Genomic DNA, 27,349 nt, shown 5'->3' with positions numbered 1-27,349 from the left:
TCGTGGCAGTGATTTGATCAATTGCAGATGCAGACAATTCAAAGTTAGAAGCCAAGCCAAGATCATGCTCATTTATGAAGGGGTCTAAAAAAAGTTTAAAAAAGGTTAGTGAACGCACAAATACATAAAGTTAAATAAATAAAAAAAGAATAAAAAATTACATATACAACATTTTACCAGAACGTAAATCATCATTAACTACGCCATGCCATGTTGTGACGTTCTTCACATTAACACCACTGGCACGACCCTCTCGACCAACCCCACCAAAAACCAGACACTAAACATATAAATGTATAATCAAAAGTACAATTTCAAAAAACAACAGCAAAAAAAATAAAATCAAATTTGTGATTTACATACTAGAAGGCGCTTTGGACGTGCTATCTCCAATAACTACAGGATCATTCCCACCATCGCCCCTTTCAAACTGGTCATAATCATTATGCATCTCACCAAAGTAAGGATCTTTATCCTGTTGCTTATGCTGAAAATGAGAAAAAAATAATTTTATTATTATGTATATTACAAGAATACTATGTGCACTAAAAGTAAAGAATGGAATAGTATCCTATAAGCATATATTGCATCTTTGAACAATATACTATAGCATTATATTATATAAAAGATCAATACCACTAAATTTTTCTTTGGTTTCATTGACTGCCTACCAATAGCTGCAAGCACCTCCTCAAACTTGGTCTCTACAAAAAGCTTCAAACCTTGTAACTCCTTTATTACCTCAGCATTGGTAGGTTCGGAATCACCTCCAGTACTTTGATACATACTTTGTGTCTTTGGCAATTGAGTGCCAAAAACCTGAAAGCTATCAGACTGACTGTCAGTGCAATCAACTTTAATTTCAAAGTTTAGACCAAGCACATCAAATAGTTGCTTCTCAGCATCAGTTGGGGTGATGTTCTTTAGCTGCAATTATTAAGCACACAAATTAGAAATAGAAATGGTAATAAAATGTAGAAAAATAAAAGATCTTTATTACCATATGATACCAATATGGTATACATGTATACCAATAGAGTATATCATTGATATGGGATATTACTACAACTACCTCTGACTAAAATACTATATGAAAGCATTAAAAGATGCAATAAAGGTATGAGAAAATTAAAAGTATAAGTTGCAGAAAAGATCCCTATTACCATATGATACCAATATGGTATACATGTATATCAACAAAGTATATCATTGATCTGGGATATTGCTACAAGTACCCGTGACTAAACTACTGTACCAAAACATTAAGAGAGACAATAAAAATATGAGAAAATTACCTGCTCGCGTTGCAAGCTAAACATTCGCAAAGCAAATCGCTCATTCTGTATTTGACCCATGACTACCCAATTCAGAATTTCTGGAAGTTTGTTTCCAATATGATCTGCAAAGTGACCATCCAAACTTGGGCAACATTCATACAACCAAATCTATAAAGCCAACGGGAAGCCATCGAGTCTATAAAAAGAAGGCTTATCTTGAAACTTGTTGGAACACGAGTCGATTGTAGCATTATAAACATCTATACCTGTCACGCCCCAAACCTGGGGAGGCGTGGCTGGCACCCGGTGCCGTACTGGCCCGAGCGAACCACTTTGTAACTCATTTTTTTCTTCTGCAACTATCATGGGACAACATGACCATAACTCGTAATGTATAACTATAAGTGAGCAACACTATATCAAGAAACTATCGTTCTTAAAACATGAGTACATATGGGACATCAAGCCCTCTAACATACTGTACAAAATGAACCTTTGTCTACAAAGCCTCTAGGATTATTTGACATCAAATGGGATAGGGTACCGGCCTACCCATAAGTCTGTAGAAAAACTCTGACACGATGACTCATAGACTCGGCTGCACTCCGAATGAGGTGGAGTCTTACCGATCCTTCGCTGAATTCCAATCTCGTCTACTATGAGGGCTCATCAAACTAATTATCTATACCTGCAGGCTTGAATGCAGAGTCCCCAACAAAAGAACGTCAATACGAATAATGTACTGAGTATATAAGGCAGAACTGAAACATAACAGTAAGTCAATATTAATTAAAGACATATAAGAATCAACCAGAATCTCTGAAGTGCCACCGTATATGCATACTTATTATACTTACATATATTTAATGCTTCTCTTTGAGACTATTATCCATATCGTATGATGTATGACAGCCCAACTGATCAGTGATAACTGCCCGACCAGCCGTACCACAGTGGTAAATGTATGACTGCCCGACCAGCCGTAGCTCGATGGTAAATATGTAACTGCCCAACCGGCCGTAGCTCGGTGGTAAATGCATATGCATGTCTGCCCAACCGTCGGTAAATAATGATGCATAGCTGCTCAACCGGTGGTAACTGCCCGACCGGCCGTAGCCCGATGGTAAACGCATGAAGCTGCATGTACATGTATCACTATATTATAAACATTAACTTCTCTATCATATACCATACACAACTTCATTCAACATTTTAATAATATTTATTACATAACATTAGTTCTATTACTTATTACACGTCATTATCTACTATCACAATTAATCAAAATCAATTATCTAAAACTACACCACAAAACACCTAATTCCATCAATATCATACAGCCTTAACACATTATAACTATACTATATTAAACTATATACACAATCGTATATCTTTTATGTTAGTACCCCAAACGTTTTCAAGATAGCCATTGTTAACAGTGCAATTATCAGTCATGACAATATGTGGTAATTGTCTTACATTAAGTTGAATGAATTTCATCATGGTATTTATACAATTATACATATCACAACGTCAAACTACCTATACAACTAAATAAAAAATGCATTATAACCCTTTATTATGCATGAATCATTACTTCAAAATCAATCTACAACAATCTAACGATATATTATAATCAAATTGATATTTTATAATATTTTATGTTGTAACAATATATACTATATTATAATTCATTATGTTATAGTTCATAATCAATTTTCAAGTGTAACTTGTCACAAACAACCGCAAATTATAATATCAATATGTTTCTATAATCAATTATTGATCTAACTATGACTAATCTGCTATTAAATATCATGTAATAACACAATAGTGTAAGTCTAATATTACAAATAATCACGTTATATTTGTTCATTATATGCATATAATTACTGCATGTTTAGTTAAACTATAAAAACTATATTTATAAACAAATCCTAACACATATATTTGTAACACAAGTTCTCTGTCATATATCTCAATTGGGACTAGGGACATACGTAGACATGCTTGAATATCACTTTACCGGAATGAATAACATAGGCATCCTTAACTGCTAAGAGTAGAATTACTTATGGAATAATATTACGTTTACGTATCGTTACTTGGATCATGCCAAAAGAAAGAAGGATTAGCCTTAATATACCTGAGTCGATTCTCTCGAGAAAGATTACACCGTACTCCCTTAATATTGCAAAATCTCATGTTGCTTCGAATTGGTGAAGATCTTTCGTTGCTTATGTTGATCAACTTAGATTTGCATTAGTCGTCCTTATAATTCATACCCAGGTACGTGACTACTTGAGAATTGAGATATATAAGAGGCCTTTGTAACATAACAGTAAACATGTAAATCTAGCAAATCATTTCAAGGCTTTACTTAAATATTGCTTCTTTGAGATATCAAGATTGTTGAGAAATTCAAATTCCATCTGTTACCTAAATCTTCATCCATCTCTTAATGAATTAGAGTCTTATACCTTAGTGGGTGTGGGCCCCACTAAGGTAATGACTAAGCCTTTAAGAATGACACATTATCAAATAATTTGAAGAGTCACTTAGGTTAATTAGGTTGCTGCCACGTTAATTCTTAGCCATTCCCAACTAATTAGCTACCAATATTTTAATTAATTGCTAATCTCTCACTAAAATCAATAATTACCCGATTATCTATATAATTAAGAATTATTTCGACTTACATAAAATACTACTAGTAAAATATTAAAATCTTAATAATTTATGGTACCATATAAAATCAATACATACATTATTATTTTATTAAAATATCCATGTAAAAATATATATATTTTCTCAACCTATAATTTTCCTAATCTCATATAAAGAGTACAAATTTTCGTACGTTTAATTCTTAAAATGGTAAAAAGATAACCTTCTTTTCTTGTGAAAAAATAATTTTTATCTTTACAATAAAGAAAATCTCATAAACTTTCTCATATTAGGTGTATAATTTATCATATCCGAAAATAGTAATAATGGTAAATATCCAAAATTATACGTATAAAACTTTTACTAAAATACTTCACTTAAAAAAAAATACCACACTAACATAATATCTAACGATATCAAGGTTGTAAACTTACAGGGTCTCATAATAATAATGTCTTAAACCCTTTATAACCTCCTAATAGACATAATCCCTTCGAACTCATGTGTATTTACTATGACACATCCTAATGCTAAGGTATGGGATGTAACAATACCCTAAGGATAATTATTAAAATTATTGCACTCAACCAAGTCAATGTAAGACCGTGAAATAACCTTGGTTTTGAGCAGAGAAAGTAAGAAGCTGTTCACAAAATAAAGAACCGCTATCTTCAACGCATCATCATCTGTTTCCCATTTCTTCTTCGTAAAACAATCTACTAGTTGGACCAATGTCACAGATGCAGTCCCAAAATATTTTAAAATCAACCTATTCTCTTTTACGCTCTATACTTGTATCACCCTTACATTTCAACCCAGTAACGAGTACAAATTCACCTAAACCAAAGCACAACCTAGAATCACTCACTACAAACCGCATCTCATTTTTTACCTCATGATTGTACTTCTCTAATAAGCAAATGGTGCATAACCCGAATCTGCACAATAACTGGTGGCAGATCCAAAAAATATCCAAAGCATATTTTCTTAAACATCCGAAGTTGCGTCTTTGATAAATTCTCTTTCAACAGACGAATAATATGGCAGTTGATATCCCAATCAACCTTTGGTTTATAATCTATGTTCATAAGCACAAGGAAATTCCAACAACTGCAAAATATGTTCATATAAATAATTTCAAAAATAGAATTCACTTAAAAATGTAACTAAAACAACTAAAAATGTTACAACTACCATATGATACCAACACGACATATAATTATACCAACAGGGTATATAGTTCTACTGGCTAATTCCCGGCAACTATAAATAACTACACTACTATTACATAACATATAGGCCTAAAGAGAAAAAGCAAAGGTATGCAGCCATAAAGTACTTTCAAGATATTGTATGATACTATTATTATTAAAGGAAAAACAAATAGCCAAGACAGCCAAAAAAGGATCCAAAATCATATGATACCCATATACCAATATAGTATATAGCTATACTAACATGGTATATAGTTGTACGGAATTGTTCCAACAACTACCTATAACTATACCAACAGGGTATACCAGGAAATCAAAAATGTTACAACCAAAACAACCAAAAATATTACAACTATCATACGATACCAACACGGCATATAACTATACCAACAGGTGTCACGACCCAAAAATCCCACCACAAGCGTATGACACTTAGTCTCTAAGATTAAGTAAGCCGATTATAATAATAATTCAAGCTATTTTTTTTATAAAGATATAATTTAATACACGTGTCGAAACCAAAAGTAAGAAATAATTTTAAAAACCTCCCAAGACTGGTAGTACTGAGTCACGAACTCTAACTGAATACATGAAATGATCGCAAGGATCGAATACTCAATACTATTTGAATAATATATAACAGTACAATAAAATGAAAAGACTCCAAGGAACTGCGACGACGAAGCAGCTCTACCTTGAATCCTTGCGATCCCATTCTAACTCTGTCTGAGTCCGATATCTCCAATACTTGGCTCTGCACAAAATGTGCAGAAGTGTAGTATGAGTACACCACGGTCGGTACCCAGTAAGTATCAAGACTAACCTCAGTGGAGTAGAGACGAGATACAGTCAAAACACTCACTAATCTAATAACTTATGCAATATGATATACAAAATAATAAAAAACAAATAGCAGTGATAGCAACACAAATCAACTAGTGATTTAAATAGCAAGGCAACAGGAATAACGTAAAATATTACTCAAACAAATAATAAACACAGGTACAACCAATTAATCAAGTCCTTTCAATATACATCTTTTATCTATAAGTTTTTTCAATAAAAGTCTCTAGAATATAATCCTTTTCAATAAATATATTTCGAATATACTTCCTTCAAATAAATATCCTTCCATTATAATTCTTTCAAATAAATATCTTTCGAATATAATTCTTTCAAATAAATATCTTTCTAATAAATATCTTTCAAGTAAATGTCCTTCTAATATAATTCTTTCAAGTAAATATCTTTCAAATATACTTCTTTCAAGTAAATATCTTTCTAATATAATTCTTTCAAATAAATATCCTTCTAATATAATTCTTTTAGTAAATATCCTTCAAATATAATTCTTTCAAGTAAATATCCTTCAAATATAATTCTTTCAAATAAAAGTCACCTTGTGACACCTCATTTAACTTTCCTGGCGTGAGAAATATATTCAACGTATCACATTAAATGTCATGGCAATACCTTCGTGCACTTGTCTCATTCTCACTCAATACATATATGTAGATTAAATCAATTTGAACGGTAACACCCTTCGTGCATTTATATCTTTCTCACCGTGCATACATATAACAATACCAACTAGGTGAGAGAAATTTCAATAACAATAAAAGAAATAAAGTGGAGGCACACAGGAAGCAACAACGACTACAAGTCACATAGAAAACAAAGGTGCACAATAACATATCAAGATAAAGGCATGAATGTATACACAACAAAACGATATCACAATATAATGTATGTCTCTCGTCCTCGCCTGCACGGAAATACCCTTCGTGCCATGGATATATGATAATATAAAAATAATTGCACGGCATCACCCTTCGTGCTTTTACTCTCATCCTCACCTGATAATATAAATGAAATAGCACGGCATCACCCTTCGTGCTTTACACTCTCAAATGGCACGGCATCACCCTTCGTGCTTTACACTCTCAAATGGCACGGCATCACCCTTCGTATTTTACACTCTCCCTTGCATAATAATATAGTTCAAATGGCACGACATCACCCTTCGTGTATTACACTCTTCCTTACCAAGCACATGTATATCATTAACAAGCAAGGTAGGAAGCATAAATAACATCAAGGAGAGTGTTTAAACCACAACACAATACAACAATTCATATCACAATTTGCCACTAACCAAAACCAAATTCTAAATATGTAGCAGAATTAATAAATTCTTCAACAAATAGCCCAAGGCTCCACAAAACGTATATAAAACCTCAAAATAATCAACAGAGGTGAAAAATACTCAGTATAGGGCAACACGTTTATCAATCCAAATTATTGATAATTATATTAACTCCTAAATTTAAACTTATTTAATAAATATTTGCAGATAAGGATTCCATCATGAATTTAATTCCAAGAAAAATATCAAATCAAAAAACACATGTAATTCACATAAAATCCAAATGACAATAACACCAAGTTATTATATAAAATACAAACTTGACAAATAAGGAATGAGGCGTGATAATTCAAGGATTTACTAATGCCAACAATTATCTAATTTAATACATAAGAATGCCTAAAACTTTAAACCAATAAAATTTGCACATATAAGCCTTAGTACGTACTCGTCACCTCGCGTACACGGCTTTTAAATCACATAATTTCCATATAAGACTCAATGCCTAAGGGGTAATTCTCCAACTCGAGGTTAGGCAAGATACTTACCTTATTGAAGTTATGCCGATATTCCAAAATCGCCTTCTTGCTTGAATTGACCTCCGAACAACTCAAATCTATCCAAATTAATTGTACCACTTCATTAAAATTCATCGAAAATAATTCTGGATAATAAAACACCAACTTGAAATTTTATTCTAAAAAGTCAGCGTAGGGCCCGCCCCTCGGAACCTGACAAAAGTTTTACGAATTCCGAACAACTATTCCGATACGAGTTCAACCATACCAAAATTATCAAATTCCGATGACGGATCGTCCTTCAAATCTTAAATTAAAGTCTAGAAGATTTATACTATTTTCAACCCAATTCACTAATTTAGTGATAAATACAACACTAGATTCATGTAATTTAACCAAAATCAAGTTAGGAATTCTTACCCCAATGTTTTTCTTGAAAAACTCTCGAAAAATCGCCTCACCCGAGCTTCCTTGGTCCAAAAATGGAAGAATGAGATGAATTTGGACTTTATTCTGCTGTCCAGGGATTTGTTCTTCGCGTTCACGGCCCTTCCCTCGATTTTGCGGTGAACAAATTCTCCAACAACCATTTCCAAACTCTTCCCAGATAGCCTATAGTGTATCTACTATAACTTTTGGTACTCAACTCCAAATAACAAATAGTTTACCTTTCTGAAAACTAGACACAAAGAGCTACAATTTTTATTTTTAGATCATATCTAAATTCTTTATAGATTGCGAGATATGAGCCTCCAAAGTCAGACTATTGCAACCGAGATTTCCTTTTTCGCGAATGCGAGAGTCTCTTTGCGAATGCGAAGAACAAAATCCCAGAAGTCAAATCCTTCTTCGCGAACACAAGAGGCTCCCCGCGAATGCGAAGAACAACACCAGATATCAGCAAATCAGCATCCAAAGTAGCCCAAAATGATCCGAAACACACCCTAGGTCCTCGGGATCTCAACTAAACCTACCAAAGTGTCCCATAACATCATACAAACTTAGTCGAACCTTCAAATCACCTTCAACAATAATAAAAATATGAATTACACACGGATTCAAGCCTAATGAACTTAGAAATTTCCGAATTTCATGACGTCGAAACCTCCCAAACCACATCCGAATGACCTCAAATTTTGCACATAAGTCAAAAATAGCACAACAAAGCTATTCCAATTTCCAGAATTGGATTCCAACCCCGATATCAAAAAGTCAACCCCCGGTCAAACTTCCCAAAAATTTATCTTTCGCCATTTCAAGCTTAATTCCACTACAGATCTCCAAATAGTTTTTCGGATGCGCTCCTAAGTCCATAATCACCATACAGAGCTATTGACATCATCAAAATTCCATTCCGGAGCAGTTTGCTCAAAAGTCAACTCTTCGGTCCACTCTTTACATTTAAGCTTCTAAATAAGGATTGTTCTTTTAATTTAATTCTGTATCTTCAGTAATTCAACTCACCACACCCGCGGGTCATAATACATATTGCGAAACTGCTCGAGACCTTAAGTCACTGAACGAGGAGTTAATTCTTAAAATGACAAGTCGGATCGTTACAACAGGGTATACAGTTCTACTGGCTAATTCCCGGCAACTATAAATGACTATACTACTATTACATAACAGATAGGCATAAAGAGAAAAAGCAAAAAGGTATGCAACTATAAAGTATTTTCAAGATATTGTACGATACTACTATTATTAAAGAAAAAATAAATAGCCAAGATAGTCAAAAAAGGATCCAAAAGCGTATGATACCAATATACCAATATAGTATATAGCCATACTAATATGGTATATAGTTATACGGGGTTGTTCCAACAACTGCTTATAACTATAAAAACTATTTCATAACACACATACATTATGTCTATAGGCACAAGGGAATCTCAACAATGCAAAACATGATCATATAAATTATTTCAGAAATAGAATTCACTTAAAAATAATACAACTGACTATAACTATAATATAATATAAAAGCATACCAGGAAATCAAAAAATAACAATGTACTATACATTCAAAAGCACATATCCTAATTTTAAGAAAATTACCTTTTTGGGTGCGACACCAATTTTTTTCTTCTTTAACTGAGAATCATTGCTACAATCAACATCTACTGGTTCTGTCTTTGTTTCAGGCACAGATTCACGCCGGCTTCCCCCTAACTCAGAATCATCAACAACTTTACCTTTTTCTTTATCATTCACAGCAACACCTGCTATGATTGGCTCGAAATTTATGTCGGGTAAAGACTGGTAGGGAGTTCCATCGACTGACGAAGCATCAATATTGTTGCCTTTTTCACCCTCTAATTCTACATTTTCAGTTGTGTTTTTAACACCACTACTTCTAGGATTGGGACTAAACACAGACGGAGAATCAGAAAATAATTAAAAACTAGGACCGAAAATGACTGAGGCAATGAATTCAGCAACTACTTGGGTTGAAGAATGATATTGTCCACGACGCTACCATCTACACGCACAATGCTTCCGACCCATATTGAAAATAACAACCCATAGATATTGATTTACAAAAGTACAAAGAAAAACACAAAAATTCTATGATTTTGAAAATCCACTTTCACTAAAATATATTTTCACAAGCAAAAATTTCACCCAGAAATTACTATTAGACGAAGAGATAGAACGGAATCAAAAAATTAAAAATTCGAAACTGGGTGAAATATGGGTTCTCATGGTTTGGCTATGGAGATTTGAAAACTGTGTGTAGTGTTAAAGGATGAAGACAAAATAAATGAGGCAGTAAAGACGGTGGGTATGGGATCCGCTAATTGTGTGAGTTGCTGGGTGAAATAACTTGGGCTGGGTATGAGAATCCGTTAATAGGTGAGCCGCGTAAATAGTCTGGGTCGTATGGGTAGGAGCAGTAAATAGTTTGGGCCTGGGTATTAAAAGGTAAATAGTTTGGGCTTAATAGGTATAAAGTGAGATTTTTCCATAATTAATCCGCATTTAATATAAAAAATGGGAGCTTTACGGTTGTATAAAAATAACAGTCATAACAAATAAAATAAAAATAATCATAAATTTTGTAATAAATTTATAAAAGGTATATTCTATTTATAATTTTAATTAACTTAAATTGTAAATTATATTAAGCTCTAACATAATATAAATTATAGGTAAAACTATAAAAATATCATATATATATATATATATATATATATAATAAATAAGTATTACAAATAGGAGGGAAGTAAAATGACAAGGTGGGAGTTTGATTTTTAAATCAAAATTAGAGGGGTGTAAATGATTTTCACCCCAAACAAATGAAATGCTTAAAAGAGTAATATATTGGGTTTAACTTTTTTCCGCCTCAATCATCTTAGTAGGAAAATCTACTTCGCGTCAATCGCGTTAGTAGGATATCTTTTCCTCGTCATCTCATTAATCATTAGTAGGAAAAAATATTAATTACCTCTTTGGGCACTATATTGAGTTAATATTTTTTAAAAAAGAAAAAAGAATATTTGAAGTTAAAGTTGAAAAGTTTGTGAAAGTTTACTTGTAATTAGACATGTATTTCATATAGGATTTTTTTTCTTTACTAAATATAAATTATTGATTAAAAACTAGTACTTCACTTGTAAATACTCATGGCTTAATAAGTATTTACAAATTCAATAAGTAGTTTAGTAGGTCAAATTCTTGTATGATCCATTTCAACCTCGGGCTCGCACCCTGGAACCCGACAAACCTCATAAATTTTGAACACCCTTTCCGATACGAGTCCAACCATACCAATTACATCCAATTCCGACATCAAATCGACCTTCAAATCATCATTTTATTTCTTAGAAACATTTTTACTGAAATTCCCAATTTCTACAATGAGATTCATCAATCAAACACTATAATTGAGGTTGGGATCATGAAATAATAACAAATCCGAGTCAAAAGTACTTACCCCAATCCAAATTATAAAAATCCCCTCCAAAATTGCCTAAAACCGAGCTCTCTAACTCAAAATGTGATAAATGAAATAAAACCCCTCGTTCAAGATGTTTCTGTCCAGCCTTTTCGCTTTTGTGGTCCTTCAATCACATATGCGACTTCGCATCTGCGGAGTATTCATTGCAGATGCGGACTTCACTTAAGTTCCAAAGACTCCGCATCTGTGGACCTATCAATCCCCAGCCTATCACTGCATCTGCAGCCAAGTAGCCGCTTCTGCAGTCTTGCACTTGTGGCCCAACCATCGCAGGTGCCAAAGCACCAGATCTCAGCATAGTTCAACAATGCAACCAAGTCTCAAAATAGTCAAAACTCAATCCAAAACATACCCGGGGCACCCGGGACCCATCCAATCACACCAACCATTCCCAAAGCATAACATGAACTTATTCGGGGCCTCAAATCACACCAAACTATATCAAAACTATCAATTGCACCTCAATTCAAGCCTAATGAACTAATCCATGTTTCCAAACACCAAACAAGCCTAAATAACTCTGAATCACCTCAAATTTTGCATGCAAGTCTCAAATGACACAATGAACCTATACCAAATCTCGTAACCGTAGTCCGAACCCGGTATCCACTAAGTCAACCCTCGATCAAACATGTCAACCTTCCAAACCTTCAACAAAAGCATAAAATCAGCATATGGACCTACAAATCTACATCCGGATATATGCTTAAGTCGAAAATTACCATACAAAGCTATTGAAACTAACAAAATACTATTTCATGGTTATCTACAAATATGTCAAACTCCGGTCAACTCTCACAACTTAAGCCTTCAACTAAGAGATCAATCCAAAACTCACCCTAAACCACACCCATAAACCCTGCAAGTCACGTAACCATGAATACACATATGTAAAGCATCAAATAGGGAAAACATGGCTAAAACACTTAAAACAATCAGTCGGGTAGTTACAATAGTCTTGCGATTGCATAATATAATTGGGCCAAAGGGAGTATTAAATCAAGATTGCATGGTAAAGGTTGCAATCACATAGGAGCTTTTGGCAGAGCATCATGATCGTGTGAGGGTGGACGCATTTTCGAAGAGGAGCATGAGGGGCTGAGGCTTTTTTACCTTCGCGGTCGTATGGCTTGAGGTCGCGATCACGGCTTGGAGGACTGGTGAATCATGATCGCATGGGGGATCACGTGATCACATAGAGGGAATGGTAGAGGCACTTTTGTACATCACGATCGCGGGAGTGATGACCGCTATCACAAAGAGCATTTTATTGACTGCGATAAATTAAGTCCAAATTTCAGGATTTAGCCATTTTTACCATTTTATAATTTTGGAGAATGAGAAGAGTAGATTTTGAAGACGGGTTTCACTACAATCTTGAGGGTAAGTTATTTCTACTTAGTTTTGCTCATAAATCTTGATTCCCAATGGATTTTTATACCTAAAATAAAAACTTTTAAAGTGAAATTTGAAATTTTTGTCTATAACAAAAGATAATGTAAATTGAGGTTTTGAGCATCCATTTGGACTTGGATTTGAAAACTTAACTCATATTTGGACTCATGGGGTGATTTAATGGGATCTACTCCTAGACTTGAGTTTTGACCATGTGGGGTCGGGTTAGCTTTTTTTGACATTTTGAGAATTGATTAAATATTGAAGCTTTGTTATTTGGAATTGATTCTTGTGATTTTATTTACCTTATGAAGTGCTATTTGGTTAGTTTTGAGCCGATTGGAGCTGATTTCTATAGAAAAGGCGGATTTGGAGGGTTGATTTGGATTGCAAAGGTAAGTATCTTACCTAGACTTTGTTTGAGGGAATCTACCTTAGGAAATTTGACATTGTTCGATTAATTGCCATGTATTGGGAGCATTGTATATATGTGGTGGCGAGCGTACATGCGAGTGCCATTGGTTATTCATGATTGAGGTAGATTTTAGATTACTTTATGCTTTGGATTTATATCATATGCTATTTATGACTTTTTACTCTTGCGTGGCTATGTGAGCTCTCTTAGTCATTCTAGAAACCATGTTCTAGCTTCTTGGTACCTTGTTGACCGTAAATGGCTATTTTTGACAGTATGTTCTACTTGTTCTAGCTACACTGTTCAAATGCGTATATCTTTGCATGTATATCTCTCATATCTATATACATAATTTATATTATTTATAACGTATATGAAAACATTCTACATATGGAGACTCTTATATGGACTGAGGTTGAGGCACATGAGTTGTCCATGCGAGATGAGTGTTATTGCACGTGAGTTATCCGTGCAAGTGATATTGTTATGAGCACTTTAGTTGTCCATACAGCGCATGGACTTGTATCCGTCCCTCTGGAGATAGGGGATTACCTATTTTACCTTGGGCACTGTGTGTGCAGGTTTGTTGGATACTTGGGGGTGTCAGTTGATTGCAGTGATTCCTATTTATGCATAGACATGTTAGACTCATATGCTTGGCTAATATAATACTGCTCTATAATGCATATCATCTTTATATCATGATTCGATATACCAATATGAGATTTTGATCATTTCTTATCTAAAAGCATGTTATTGTCTCTGTTATTTCTACCTAATCATCTTATGAACTATTTTTGCAAGATTCTTTTGTTGTATTTGTTTTTGCACTATTCAGGTTATGATAGTAAGTATCAGTTGACCAATCTTACCACTACTTCACCGAGGTTAGTCCTGATACTTACTTAGTACATACTTCTGCATATTTTGTGCATATCTAAGTTTTGGTACCAGCAAAGCTGAGGAGTAGACTTGTAGCTGAGCCATGAACACTCCAGCTAGTGCAGCTTATCTATCCGTAGACCTCAAAGTCACCTTTCCTTTCATGCATTAAATCTATTGTTTATTTTAGACACCAATGTACTTATTTCAGACCATTGAATTTTGACACTCTTAGAGCTCATGTAATCATTGACACCAGTTTTCTAGGGGTTGTATTATTGTCTCGCATGTTTGTATTGGTTATAGACTTGTTGATACTATAAATCTCATTTAGACTTTAACGACCTGAGCGGTCGTTTTGAGCTCTAGCATTTGTTCGGTAGTTTGAGGCCTTGATTAGTTTCATATAATGAATTAATACTTACATGTATGGTTGGTTTTCATGTTCGAGGGGTTCGGGATTGATTTGGAAGAGTGATTATCAATTTGGAAGCTTTAAGTTGAAAGCGTTGACCAAGGCTTGATTTTTTAGTAAACGATCTCGAAATTAGGATTTGATGGTTTCAAAAGGTTCATATGGTGATTTTGGACTTAACAGTAGGTTTGGATTTGGATTTGGATTTTGAGGTTCCTAGAAGATTTTGGCTCTATTTGTCGAACGCTGGCAAATTGAAGAATTGGAGAGTTCTGAAGTTTGATCGGAAGTTGACTTTGGTGTTATCGGACTCTCATTATGGTTTTGAGACCTTGGATAAGTTCATTTAGTTAAATGAAACTTATGTGAGATGTTTGGCTATAATCCGGAATGTCTAAGTGTGATTTAGATGCGTTCAACAAAGTTTGAATGTTTGAAAGTTAAGATAAGGATTTTGATTTTCGATTCTTTGTTTTGATTTTGTTTGAGGTGCTTCTAGCCCTTGGATAAGGTATTTGGACTTGTTGGTATGATCGTATGAGGTCTCGAGGAGCTCGGGTGTGATTTGGGGTGGTTTCAGACCATTTCGGTTGAGTTTTACATTGCTCGTTTCTGGTGTCTCTAATGAGCCCTAGACTACAAGACGAGGAGATTTTGAAGAGCAATTTTACTACTACATTGGAAGTAAAAAATTTTCACTTGGATTTGCTCTTATATATCGATTCCCCATTGATTTCTACACCTAAAACTTAACATTTTAACGTGAAATTTGAGATTTTTCTCTACAACTTATGAGGGTGTATTTTTGGGATTTGAGGGTAGATTTGGACTCGATTTTTGAATCTAATAATATATTTGTTCTCAGAGGATTATGGGTAGCTGAGATCTACCCCTTGACTCGAGTTTTGACCATGTGGGACCATGTAAGCTTTGTTGACTTTTGAGGTTTTGATTAAATATTAAATATTTATTGTTTGGAGTTGATTCCTATGGTTTTGCTTGACGTTATTGAGTTAATATTTTCTAGATTCAAGTCGTTTGATGTTGTATTTGAGAAGAAAATGCGGTTGTTGTTGATTGAAGATTACTGAGTGGAGGTAAGTCTCTTATCTATCCTTATAAGAGGTAATTCTCCTATCTATTTGCTACTTGCTACTTGATTTAGGTTTTTCACATATCTGAGGTGACGAGCGTATATGTGTGACTAGGTTATGACCATAGCCTGTTAGAGTTAGGCTTATATCATGCCCTATTGAGACTTTATGAATTTTTGTCCATGTTTCAATGATTCTATGACTATGTGACGAATATTAATCATGATTAGAGACCATTCTAGTATTATGACTTATTGTTTGGAACACGACTGACTTGTTTTACCGTGTTGGGTTTTCTACTTCAGCCATATTCAAGCAATTGCCTTACTTGACTTAAGATTTAGTGATTATTGTCTCTTGTTGCTCATGTTTGATATCATGATAGGACTTAAGAATATTAAATGAACTTGTTGAGCTGTTATGGAAGGTTGAAATTACATGATGAGCTATAGCCATCTCTTATTCATGTTAATGTTCATCTGCATCTTGTTATATTGCTCTTGTGCATCTTATTTATATTATCTCATATGCATATATGTGTTGGGGAGTTTGATTGGCACCAAGGACATTGTAAGGGAATATTAGATATTAATTATTGATGATATTAAAAGTGGATGGGTTTGCACACTGCAACAATACTTGGATATGGTACCGTCCCCCGGATTCAGTTGATTACTCATATTACTTTGGGCTATGTGAAAACATGCATCATGATTGGTGCTTGATTTGGACACTTGGCCAGTGTCAGACATATAGATTTGTGCTATGAGATATTGAGAGTGGATTATGAGCATGCATTTGCAACTTAGACTCATGTAATGGCTTATAAATTAGCAATAATCGGCTCATATCATGGTTATGAAAACAAATTAAGATAATTGATATTGTGCTTTATTGTTTCATCTGAAAAGCATGACTAAATTGCCAATTTTTTGTGCCTTTACCTTTATGCTTATTTAACGATATCATGCCTTATCTATTTTTCTAAATTTCTTACATTGGATCACTGAATTGTAGTAGGTGTCAGTGTCCACCTCTTGCCACTACTTCTTCGAGGCTAGACTTGATACTTACTAAGTACCGTAATTTTATACTCATACTACACTTTTGCATATTTTTGTATAGGTTCTAAGACTGGTATTATTGGTACCCCCTGAGCTGAGTAGGAGTATTATATTGAAGACTTCACGGTGAGCTTCTTATTTGCTCCGATCCGCAACACATGGAGTCCACCTTCCGTACTTATCTATTTCTATTTATGTATTGCTTTTTCAGAACATATGTTATTGTTTAGTTGAAAGTAGTTAATCTTTTTAAATGCTTGTGATGTAGTGACACATGATTTGGGCATTTGTTAGACAATTGTGGTCGTGTTTGGACCCTGTCTTTGATTTTGTACTTATATTATTGATTTGAAACTTATTTCGCATTGTTAATTATATCATGAATCATCTAATGGCTGAATAATTGAATTATGTGATGTTGATTGAGTGTTGGCTTGCCTAGCGAGCGGGTTAGATGTCATCACGACCTTTGGGTTTTTTTGGGTCATAACATAGACTTATCATAATGCTTCCTTTCTTTTGTTCATTCCATAGTTGTGTGATTGGTTCGCCTAGCAGGCGTGATAGGTGCCATTAAGATCGTTGGTGAAATTTTGGGTCGTGAGGCATTTTCTTTTTGTGGGTCTAGATTTACCTTGTATTGATTATTTTATACTCTACCAATAGCGGCGATGCTATCACAATAAATTAAAATAGGAGAAAATGGTTTTTCAAAATAAGAAATTTGAAAAATAATAAATTTCTCAACCAATTTGCTTCTTCACTAGCTAAAGCAATTAGTCCAGCCTCCAAGGTAGAATTAACAATAGTTGTTTGCTTTTTTGATTTCTATTAAATTGCACCACCTACGAAAGTAAAAATATAACTAGTAGTAGAACAGGAATCACCAAGTAAAGTATTTCAATCTGCAGTACAAAAGTCTTCGATTACAGTAGAATATTTTTTTATAAAAAAAAACTATAGGTTATTGTACCAATTAAATACCTCATAACTCTCGTTATTGCATGCTAATGTTCATACTTGGCTTGCTTGTGACCTTCTAAGTACTCCTACTAATTATGAAATATCTGGCCGAGTGCAATCAGTCAAATATCTCAAGCTTCTAACAAATCTAGAAATATTCTTTTGATTTATCACATCGTTGTTACTTTGCATAGGAAATAAGTGAACACCTGAATTAAAAAGAGTCACATTATACTTACAATCAAAAAAATTATATTTCTTTATGATTTTCTCAATATAATATGACCGGTCATGAAATATTCCATCACATATTTTAGTAATTTTTATACCAAGAATAAAATTTGCCTTACTCAAATCTTTCAGTTAAAAATATCTACTAAGCATAATTTTAGTTTCTCCAATAGCATTCATGTTAGAGACAACTTGTAACGAACCAACTAGTCATTTTGAGAATTGATGTCCCCTTCAGTAGCTTAAGGTCCCGAGCAGCTTTATAATGTGCATTATGACTTGCGTGTATGGTCGAGTTTGATTTTCGGACGATACAAGATTAAATTAAAAGAACAATTCTTATTTTTTGAAGCTTAAGTGAAAGAGTTGACCAAAGATTGACTTTTGTGCAAACGACTCCGAAATGGAGTTTTGATTGTTCTAATAGCCCTGTATGATAATTTTGGATTTAGGAGTGTATCCAGATATTTATTTGGAAGTCCGTAGTTGATTTTGGCTTGAAATAGCGAAAGTTGGAAATGGAAGGTTTGGAAGTTTGACCGGCAGTTAACTTTATTGATTGGCATCCGATTCTGAAAATTTGAATAGGTCTGTTATGTCATTTATGACTTGTGTGCAAAATTTGAAGTCAATTGGACTTGAGTTGATAGGTTTCGGCATCGAATGAAGAAGTTGGAATTCGATAGTTTCGTTTAAGCTTGAATTGGGGTGTAATTCATATTTTTAGTGTTGTTTGATGTGATTTGAGGCATCAACTAAGTTTGTATGATATTTTAGGACTTTTTGATATATTTGGTTGAGGTCCCGAGGCCCTCGGGTAGATTTCAGATGGCTAACGGAATTTAATTTGGATATTTCTAGAATGTTTCAATGTCGTTTCTTCAAGAATAAGTGGTATAAAATTAAGCAAATAAGCTCCAATGATTAAAGCATTATATCCATATTAAAATTTTGGAGCCATAGCAAAAAGAATCGTCGAATTCGGACATCGTATGAGAGAGTTATACCCATTTTCGTGTCGGGAAATATTTTCCGTCGTCGTCAGCGTCCAAGGTAGCGTGGGGCGCTATCCCTAGCGCTAGGACTTCTGGAGTTCTGGAAAGGGCGCCATAGGCAGCGCCCCATGCCACCTATGGCAATACAAATAGTAGAGGCTCTATAAACGGGGGATTTCTGCCATTTTTGACCAAAATAGAGTTGGGGAGCTCGGTTTGGGCGGTTTTCAGAGGCAAATTTTACTACACAACTCTATGTAAGTGTTCTTGACTCCCTTGTGATTATATTTCATAAATCTATGGTTATATTCGTCGTTTAATTCGAGTTTTGATGGAAGAAATTGAGTTTTTTGCAAAATCTTTCAAAAATAAAAATTTTAGATTTGGAGGTCGATTCGTTATCAGAATTTGATAAAATTAGTATAGTTGAACTCGTATCGGAATGAGAGTTTGGATTTCATGAAAATTCTATCGGGTTCCGAGAGGCGAGCCCCGCATTGACTTTTGGTTGACTTTTTAATGTGAAATTTTAAGTCGACGTTTTATTAACCGAAATTATTTTTGATGAATTTTAATGAAGTTATACAATCAATTTGGATAGATTTGAGCTGTCCGGAGGTCAATTCAAGCAAGAAGGATATTTTGGAATGTCGGCCTAACTACAAAAAGGTAAGTATCTTTCCTAACCTTGAGTGGGAGAATTACCCCTTAGTCATTGAGTCTTATGTAGAAATTGTGTGATTGAAAGCCGTGAACGCGAGGTGACGAGTACATACTCGGGCTTATATGTGAAAATTTTATTGGTTTAAAGTCTTAGGCATTTTATGTATTAAATTAGATAATTGTTGGTCTTTAGTAAGTCCTTGAATTGTCATGCCTCATTCCTTGTTTGTCGAGTTTGAATTTTTTATGATAATTTGGTGTGATTGTCACTTGGATTTTTATGTGAATTCCGTGTATTTGTTGATTTGATATTTTTTTTGGAATTAAATTCATTATGGATTCCTTATCTGCAAAAAATTATTAAATAAGTTTAAAATGAGGCATTAATATGTATTTATTAAAATTTGGATTAAAGAAGGCGTTGTCTTATGTTGAGTTACTTTTCCATCTCTGTAGTTGTTTTGAGGTTTTATATACGTTGTGTGGAGCCTTGGGCTATTTGTTGAGAAATTTATTGATTTTGTTATATCTTTGGAATTGGTTATGGCCTATGAGAAAATTGTGATATGAATGATGTATTGTGTTATCGTGATAATATTCTGTGTAAATTGTTATGTGATTGGAGTTATTATTATGAGGACATAAGGGTGGCATTACACTGTTGACATTATGTGGGCATAAGGGTGGTATTTCACCGTGCTTATGTGTGTTAGGATATTATCTGGGCGGAGTGATAAGGGTGGCTATTATACGGAGCGATAAGGGTAGCTATTGGTATTGTCATGGCAGAGAGATAAGTGTGGCTATTATTATGGAGTGATAGGGTGGCTATAGGAGAGATAAGGGTGGCTATTGTTAGGGATAATATGTGATGATGTGGGATTATTGTGTTGGTGATTTTTGTGATGTTGTGATTTTCCTTGTGTTTATTTTATCTCTTGTGCAACTTGTCTTGTTGTTTCGGTAAAATTGATAATAGTCTAATTCATGTTGAAATTGTGAGAACGTGGCTATTGTCCAGCGATTTTATATTATTGGTACGTGAACTGTCCGTGCAGATGTGATATAAAATATGGGCACGAGGTGCCGGAAAAATATGATGATTTAATTATTGGCACGTGAGTTGTCCGTGCGGTTATGAAAGAAATATTGGCACGAGGTGCCGGGAAAAATATGATAATTTTATTATTGGCACGTGAGTTGTCCATGCGGTTATGATAGAAATATGAGCACGAGGTGCCATGAAAATATGAAAGTGGGGTGAGACCCGTATTACGAAAAATATGAAAGTGGGCTGAGACCCGTAGTTTTTGATTATGAAATGAGGTATAACATGGTGACTTTTATTTGAAAGAATTATATTCAAAATATTTATTTGAAAAAATTATATTCGAAAGATATATAGTTGAAAGAATTATATTTGAAAGATATTTATTTGAAGGATTCGAAATATATTTATTGGAAGGGATTATACTCTAAAGATTTTTATTTGAAAAACTTATAGATGAAAGATGTATATTTTGAAAGACTTGATTATTGGTTGTACTTGTGTTCATTATTTGTTTGAGCAATATTTATGGTGTTCTTGCCGCCTTGCTGTTTACATCACTAGTTGATTATTGTTGCTATCACTGCTATTTATTTTCTATTATTTTTGTATACTATATTGCACAGGTATTAGACTAGTGAGTGTCTTGACTATACCTCATCACTACACCACCGAGGTTAGTCTTGATACTTACTGGGTGCCGTCTGTGGTGTAATCATACTACACTTCTGCATATTTTTGTGCAGAGCCAGGTATTGGAGATATTGGATTCGGACAGAGGTTAGAGTGTGATCGCAAGGATTTAAGGTAGAGCTGCTTGGTCGTCGCAGTCCCTTGGAGTCTTTCGATTTTATTTTACTGTCAACTCTTATTCGAATAGTATTGTATATTCGATCCTTGAGATCATTGCATGTATTCAGTTAGAGTTTGTGAATCAGTATTACAAGTCTTGAAAGGTTGTTATGAATATTTTAGTTGTTAGTTTTGATACTTGTATTGAATTCCAAAAAAGGGCTTGAATTGCTATTATAGTCGGCTTACCTAGTCTCTAAGACTAGGTGCCATCACGACGCCTGTGATGGGATTTTGGGTCGTGACACAACTATAAAAAAAAATCATAAACATAGAGCTAAACAATAACATATGAATTGTTCCAAAACTTATTATAGATGCACTTATCACACTCGTTTATTATAAATTTATTTTCAATCATGAACGAATCAAACTTTTCATGCCACCGCTTAGGGTCATGTTTCAATCTATATAGGAATTTAGTAAGTTTACACACTTTGCTTTCTTGGCCTGCTTTAACAAAACCCTCGGGTTGTCCCATATAAATTTCTTCATTTAGGTCTCATTAAAAAAAGCAGTCTTCACATCCATTTAATGAATGTGCAAATTAAAAGTTATAGCAATATCAATTAAAAGTCGAATGGACGTAATTTTAGTTACCAGTGAAAAGGCATCAAACAATTTTAGACCTTCTAGTTGCTTAAAACCCTTAGCAACTAGTCTAGCGCCTTGTATTTATCTACACATCCATTCAGTTTTAAATTTTTCCTTAAGACCCATTTGCACATAATTGTTATACAATCCAGTAGTAAATCAACTAATTTTTAAGTTTTATTAGAAATTAGTGATTCTATTTCGTCATTTACAGCCTCTATCCAAGAAATAACATCAAATGATGAAAAAAACTTCTTGTAAAGTAAGAGAGTCATTTTCCAACATTAAAACATAAAAATCAGAATCAAAATCTTCTCTTACTTTATCCCTTTTACTTCTTCTTAACTCAAAATCTTAATTTTCTTCATTTTTAAAAATAAAAGTTGAAGAACTAGGTAGTGAAAAAATATTTTCTTATTATTTTGACCCGTGCTTTTTTATGGAATCAAATAAAAATTTATTTTCATGAAAAACAGTATCACCTGATTCTATAGTTATATTATGTTCAAGATTTAAAAATTTATAGGTTGTACTATTAGAAGCATAACCCAGAAAAGAAAAAAGTGGTAACGTTTTTTTATCCAATTTTATGATTTAAGGATCCATTAGCATAACATAGACTAAACAATCCCAAACTCTATGATATTTCAAATTTGGATTGTGATCTTTCCACAACTCAAATAGTATTATTTTTGTTTTCTTGTGAGGCGCCCCATTCATATATAAGATGCAGTAAAAATAGATTCACCCTATAAATCTAAATGTGCGTTTAACTGAATAAGCATGACATTAGTCAACTCACTCTGAAAAAATAAGTACAATGATCTGAATAGAGATACAATACTATTTGAAGTACATAAACAATAATAACAAAAGTAAAGGAAGGGGCTCTAAGGCCTGCGGATGGAACAACAATGCTACCTTAAAATCACCAATGGGTATTGGTGGAACTCTCTATCAATCAGCTCTATCAATAGCACCTGGATCTGCACATAAAATATATAGTGTAGTATGAGTACAATTAATCTCATGTACTCAGTAAGCAGCAAGCCTAACCTTGGATTGAAGATAATGACAAGATTGGCTAAGTCCGTTACTCACTTTCAATAGTCAACTATAACAGTAATAGAAAAATAATAATAATAATAATAGCAAAATAATAATAAAAATGCCGGATTGCTCCAATGGAACTACATGATAAAATTTTACCGAGATACCAGCCATGTCAAGCCACAGTTCTGTCAAGCAAATCTTAAACCACGGTCCTTCTCATGACTCTCTCAATGCCTACCTGGCTAATACGAGTCTTAAGTACCGTCTGCTATGTTGCAATAACCAAGGTTTACTGCCTGAACTGTTAAACTGCCCGGGCTCTATAGTCTCAACCTCAGAACCATCGGGTGATACAGTATAAAACTAGCAACAAAACATGTTTTAAGAATAGGCTAGTATGCATAAGTTCAACACAACACTATTTAGCCTATCATTTAGGCTAAATGAATATCTGAATTATAATAAACTAAATAAATTAAATAGTACTTGAGACTGACGAGGTTGTGTCCAAATGACCCTTTCTGATTTTATTTCCAATAAAAACTGATTACAAAAGTATTTTTACAGAGAAAGAGAGTTCCACAAAATCTGGTAGAAGAAAAGCCTGCCTCTTCACTCAAAGGGGGAGATCCTTATATAATGGATCTGTCTAAAGCAAACAAAACTCTAAACAGTGGAATGGCCGACAAAATAATTACATTGTGGCCGACAAGATAAAAAGTAAAAGCTAAAAGAAAAGAAAAAAGTACACATGGATAATTAACTTTATAAAAGTAGATTCCCGACAGTCTATCATGACGGGCTCAACTACTTTATTAAAGTTGTTTTTCTTCTTTATAACCCCAATAATTTAACAGTGGGGCATTCAGGCTTTGTTTTTTCCCTTATTGCTTTTGTTGGAAGATTCTTCCACAACCTCTTTGAATTGTTGTAGAAATATTTCTACATCTTCGAGGTCCACATAATTATTATCTTCTTCTTCTTGAGATTCTCCTGCTATGACTACTTCATCTTCCATGGTATGACCTTAAAATGCCATAGAGATATCATCTAGTTTCTCTATCTCCAGATTTTTCATTAAATCTTTTTTAACATCCTTCATGTACTAGTATTTCCGATTTGCTTATAGTACCTTTCTTCATTTGAAGTTATCTGGTTATTTGCTTGAAAGGACTTAAATCCTTCAAAATCTTGACATTAGTCTCTTTTTGCCTATTGTATTCATCAATTTTCTTTTGGATATTATCCAAAATTTTCTGGCTATATAATTTTCCATGCTGGTCTTTTTGGAGTAATTTACTCCAAAATTTGGTATAAAAAATTCTATTTTGGCATGGGAACCCTTCTGCTGTATAACTGGCTTCTACATCCCATTTCATTATCTAAGGGATAGAGAATTCTATAAAAAAGTACATAGTAGTCATTCCTTTAAAGAAGATGCCTTCTTTCTATAGATCAATAATCTTGGGAGATATATCTACCCATTGAGTATATAAACTCTTAAATTATTGTGGAAGAATTTTGTAACGACCCGGCCGGTCGTTTCGAGAGTTATAGCCCCGTTTCTCCCATTTCTGCTTCTTTTGTGCTTTATAGCTATATTATATCTTATCGGGTTGGTTGGTTCGGGTCCGGAGTGGTTTTGGGGTGAATTGAGACACTTAGTCTCTTAATTGGAAGCTTAAGTTGGAAAAGTTGATTGAATGTCGACTTATGGGAAAACGACCTCGGATTTGAATTTGTATGGGTCTGTTAGCTCTGTTAGGTGATTTTGGACTTAGGAGTGCGTCCAGAATGTGATTTGGAGGTCCGTAGTAGAATTAGGCTTGAATTGGCGAAAGTTGAATTTTTGGAGATTTTGGCCGGCAGTGAAAAATTTGATATCGGGGTCTGATTGGATTTTCGGAAGTTGGAATAGGTTCGTGGTGTCATTTTTGACTTGTGTGTAAAATTTGAGGTCAATCGGACGTGGCTTGGTAGGTTTCGGTGTCGTTTGTGAAATTTAAAAGTTTAGAAGTTGTTTAGGCTTGAATCTAGGTGTAATTGGTGTTTTGATGTTGTCCTGAGTGATTCGAAGGTTCGACTAAGTTCGCATGGGATTATATGACTATGGTATGATTGGTTGAGGTCCCGGAGGCCTCGGGGTGATTTCGGGTGGTTAACGGCTTGATGAGAGTTGAGGAATTTTAGCTGAAGCTGCTGCTACTGGTGTAACCGCACCTGCGGAGTGGGAACCGCAGGTGCGAGCCCGCAGAAGCGAAGGAGGAGCCGCAGATGTGGCTAAGGAGGATCTTGGTAGAGGACGTAGGTACGATAGTATTCCCGCACATGCGATGGTCGCAGAAGCGGATTTAGGACCGTAGGTGCGAGTTTGGAGGCGCAGGTGCGATGCAGTTCCTGCACCCGCAAAGAGCGTAGATGCAGTCACCTGATCGCAGGAGCGGAGGCAGAGTTTAGGGATTTTTCTGCAGAAGCGGGGCTTTGCCCACAGATACGGCTCCGCAGATGCGAAAATGGAGCCGCAGGTGCGAGAAGTCTGGGCAGAATACAACAGGTCAAGACTTTTCACCATTTTTGAGCTCGAATATTTGGGATTTTGAGAGCGATTTCGGAATATTCACTGAGGTAAGTTCCTTGTGCCTATTTATCTTCAATAATGATATTTTCCCACTAATTTTACACCTAGTTGGTGAGTGTTTGAGGTGAGAGTTGGGAGATTAGGGCTTGGAAATTGGATAGTGAATTTTGAGGTTTTGGAGGGGCAATTGAGATCGAATTTTGATAAATTTAGTATGGTTAGAATTGTGAGTGAATGAGCTTTCGGTTTTTGTGACTTTCATCGAGTTTCGAGACTTGGGTCCCGGGGGGGGATGATCCGATTTCGGATTATGGACTATATTTTAGTAGCTTTCTTGTGGAATTGATCCTTTTAGCAAATATTGATTATCTCGTACTATTTGTGGCTAGATTCGGGGCATTTGGAGGCCGATTCGAGAGGTAAAGGCATTTTGGAGTAGGATTTCTACGCGGTTGAGGTAAGTAACAGTCTTAAATCTGGTTTTGAGGGTATGAAACCCCGAGAATTGGTATGATGTGAACATTTGGAGGTGACGCACATGATAGGTGATGGGTGTGTGAGCATGCACCGTGAAGGATTGTGACTTTATCTGTCCCGTGAGAATGTAAAGTCGAATAGCCATTGTTATTAGGAGCTTTCTGGGTTTGGCAGGCTATTACCGTCATTTTGTGGAGGGTTTTTCATCTATTGCATCGCCCTTGACCAAATTGACCCAAAAGGGTGCTCAATTCAGGTGGTCGGATGAGTGCGAGGAGAGCTTTCAGAAGCTCAAGACTGCTTTGACCACGGCTCCAGTTCTAATTCTACCATCAGCTTCTGGTTCATACACAGTGTATTGTGATGCCTCGCAGATAGGTATTGGATATGTTCTGATGCAGGAGGGTAGAGTGATTGCTTATGCTTCGCGCCAGTTGAAGACCCATGAGAAGAACTATTATGTCCATGATCTTGAGTTAGCAGCTATTGTTCACGCCTTGAAAATTTGGCGGCACTATCTTACGGGGTTCATTGTGAGATTTTCACTGATCATCGGAGTTTGTAGCATCTGTTCAAATAGAAGGATCTTAACTTGCATCAGCGGAGGTGGTTGGAGCTTCTTAACGACTATGATATCACTATTTTATACCATCCCGGGAAGGCCAATGTGGTGGTCGATACCTTGAGTCGCCGGACGGAGAGTTTGGGGAGTTTAGCGTATCTTCCAGCAGCAGAGAGGCCCTTGGAATTGGATGTTCAAGCCTTAGCTAGCCTGCTTTTCAGATTGGATATTTCGGAGCCAAGTCGGGTATTGGTTTGTGTGGTCTCTAGGTCTTCTCTTTATGAT

At 34.8% G+C, this 27,349-nt stretch overlaps 1 protein-coding gene and 1 long non-coding RNA gene across 2 annotated transcripts in view; both read right to left on the bottom strand.

The window, feature by feature from the left end:
* LOC104102832 (uncharacterized) overlaps positions 1 to 27,349 on the bottom strand; it is a 179,594-nt gene that overhangs the window by 42,502 nt on the left and 109,743 nt on the right. The window lies entirely within an intron of this gene.
* LOC104105188 (uncharacterized) lies at positions 23,147 to 24,053 on the bottom strand. Its single transcript, XR_688304.2, has 2 exons — positions 23,604 to 24,053; positions 23,147 to 23,380 (listed from the first exon to the last, which is right to left on the bottom strand). It is a non-coding gene; the product is annotated as an uncharacterized lncRNA (long non-coding RNA).

The sequence above is a fragment of the Nicotiana tomentosiformis genome, chromosome 12, assembly GCF_000390325.3.
Source record: "Nicotiana tomentosiformis chromosome 12, ASM39032v3, whole genome shotgun sequence".
Lineage (NCBI taxonomy): Eukaryota > Viridiplantae > Streptophyta > Magnoliopsida > Solanales > Solanaceae > Nicotiana > Nicotiana tomentosiformis.
Note: the sequence above shows the minus strand (reverse complement) of the source record. Positions and strands in the feature narration are given on the sequence as shown.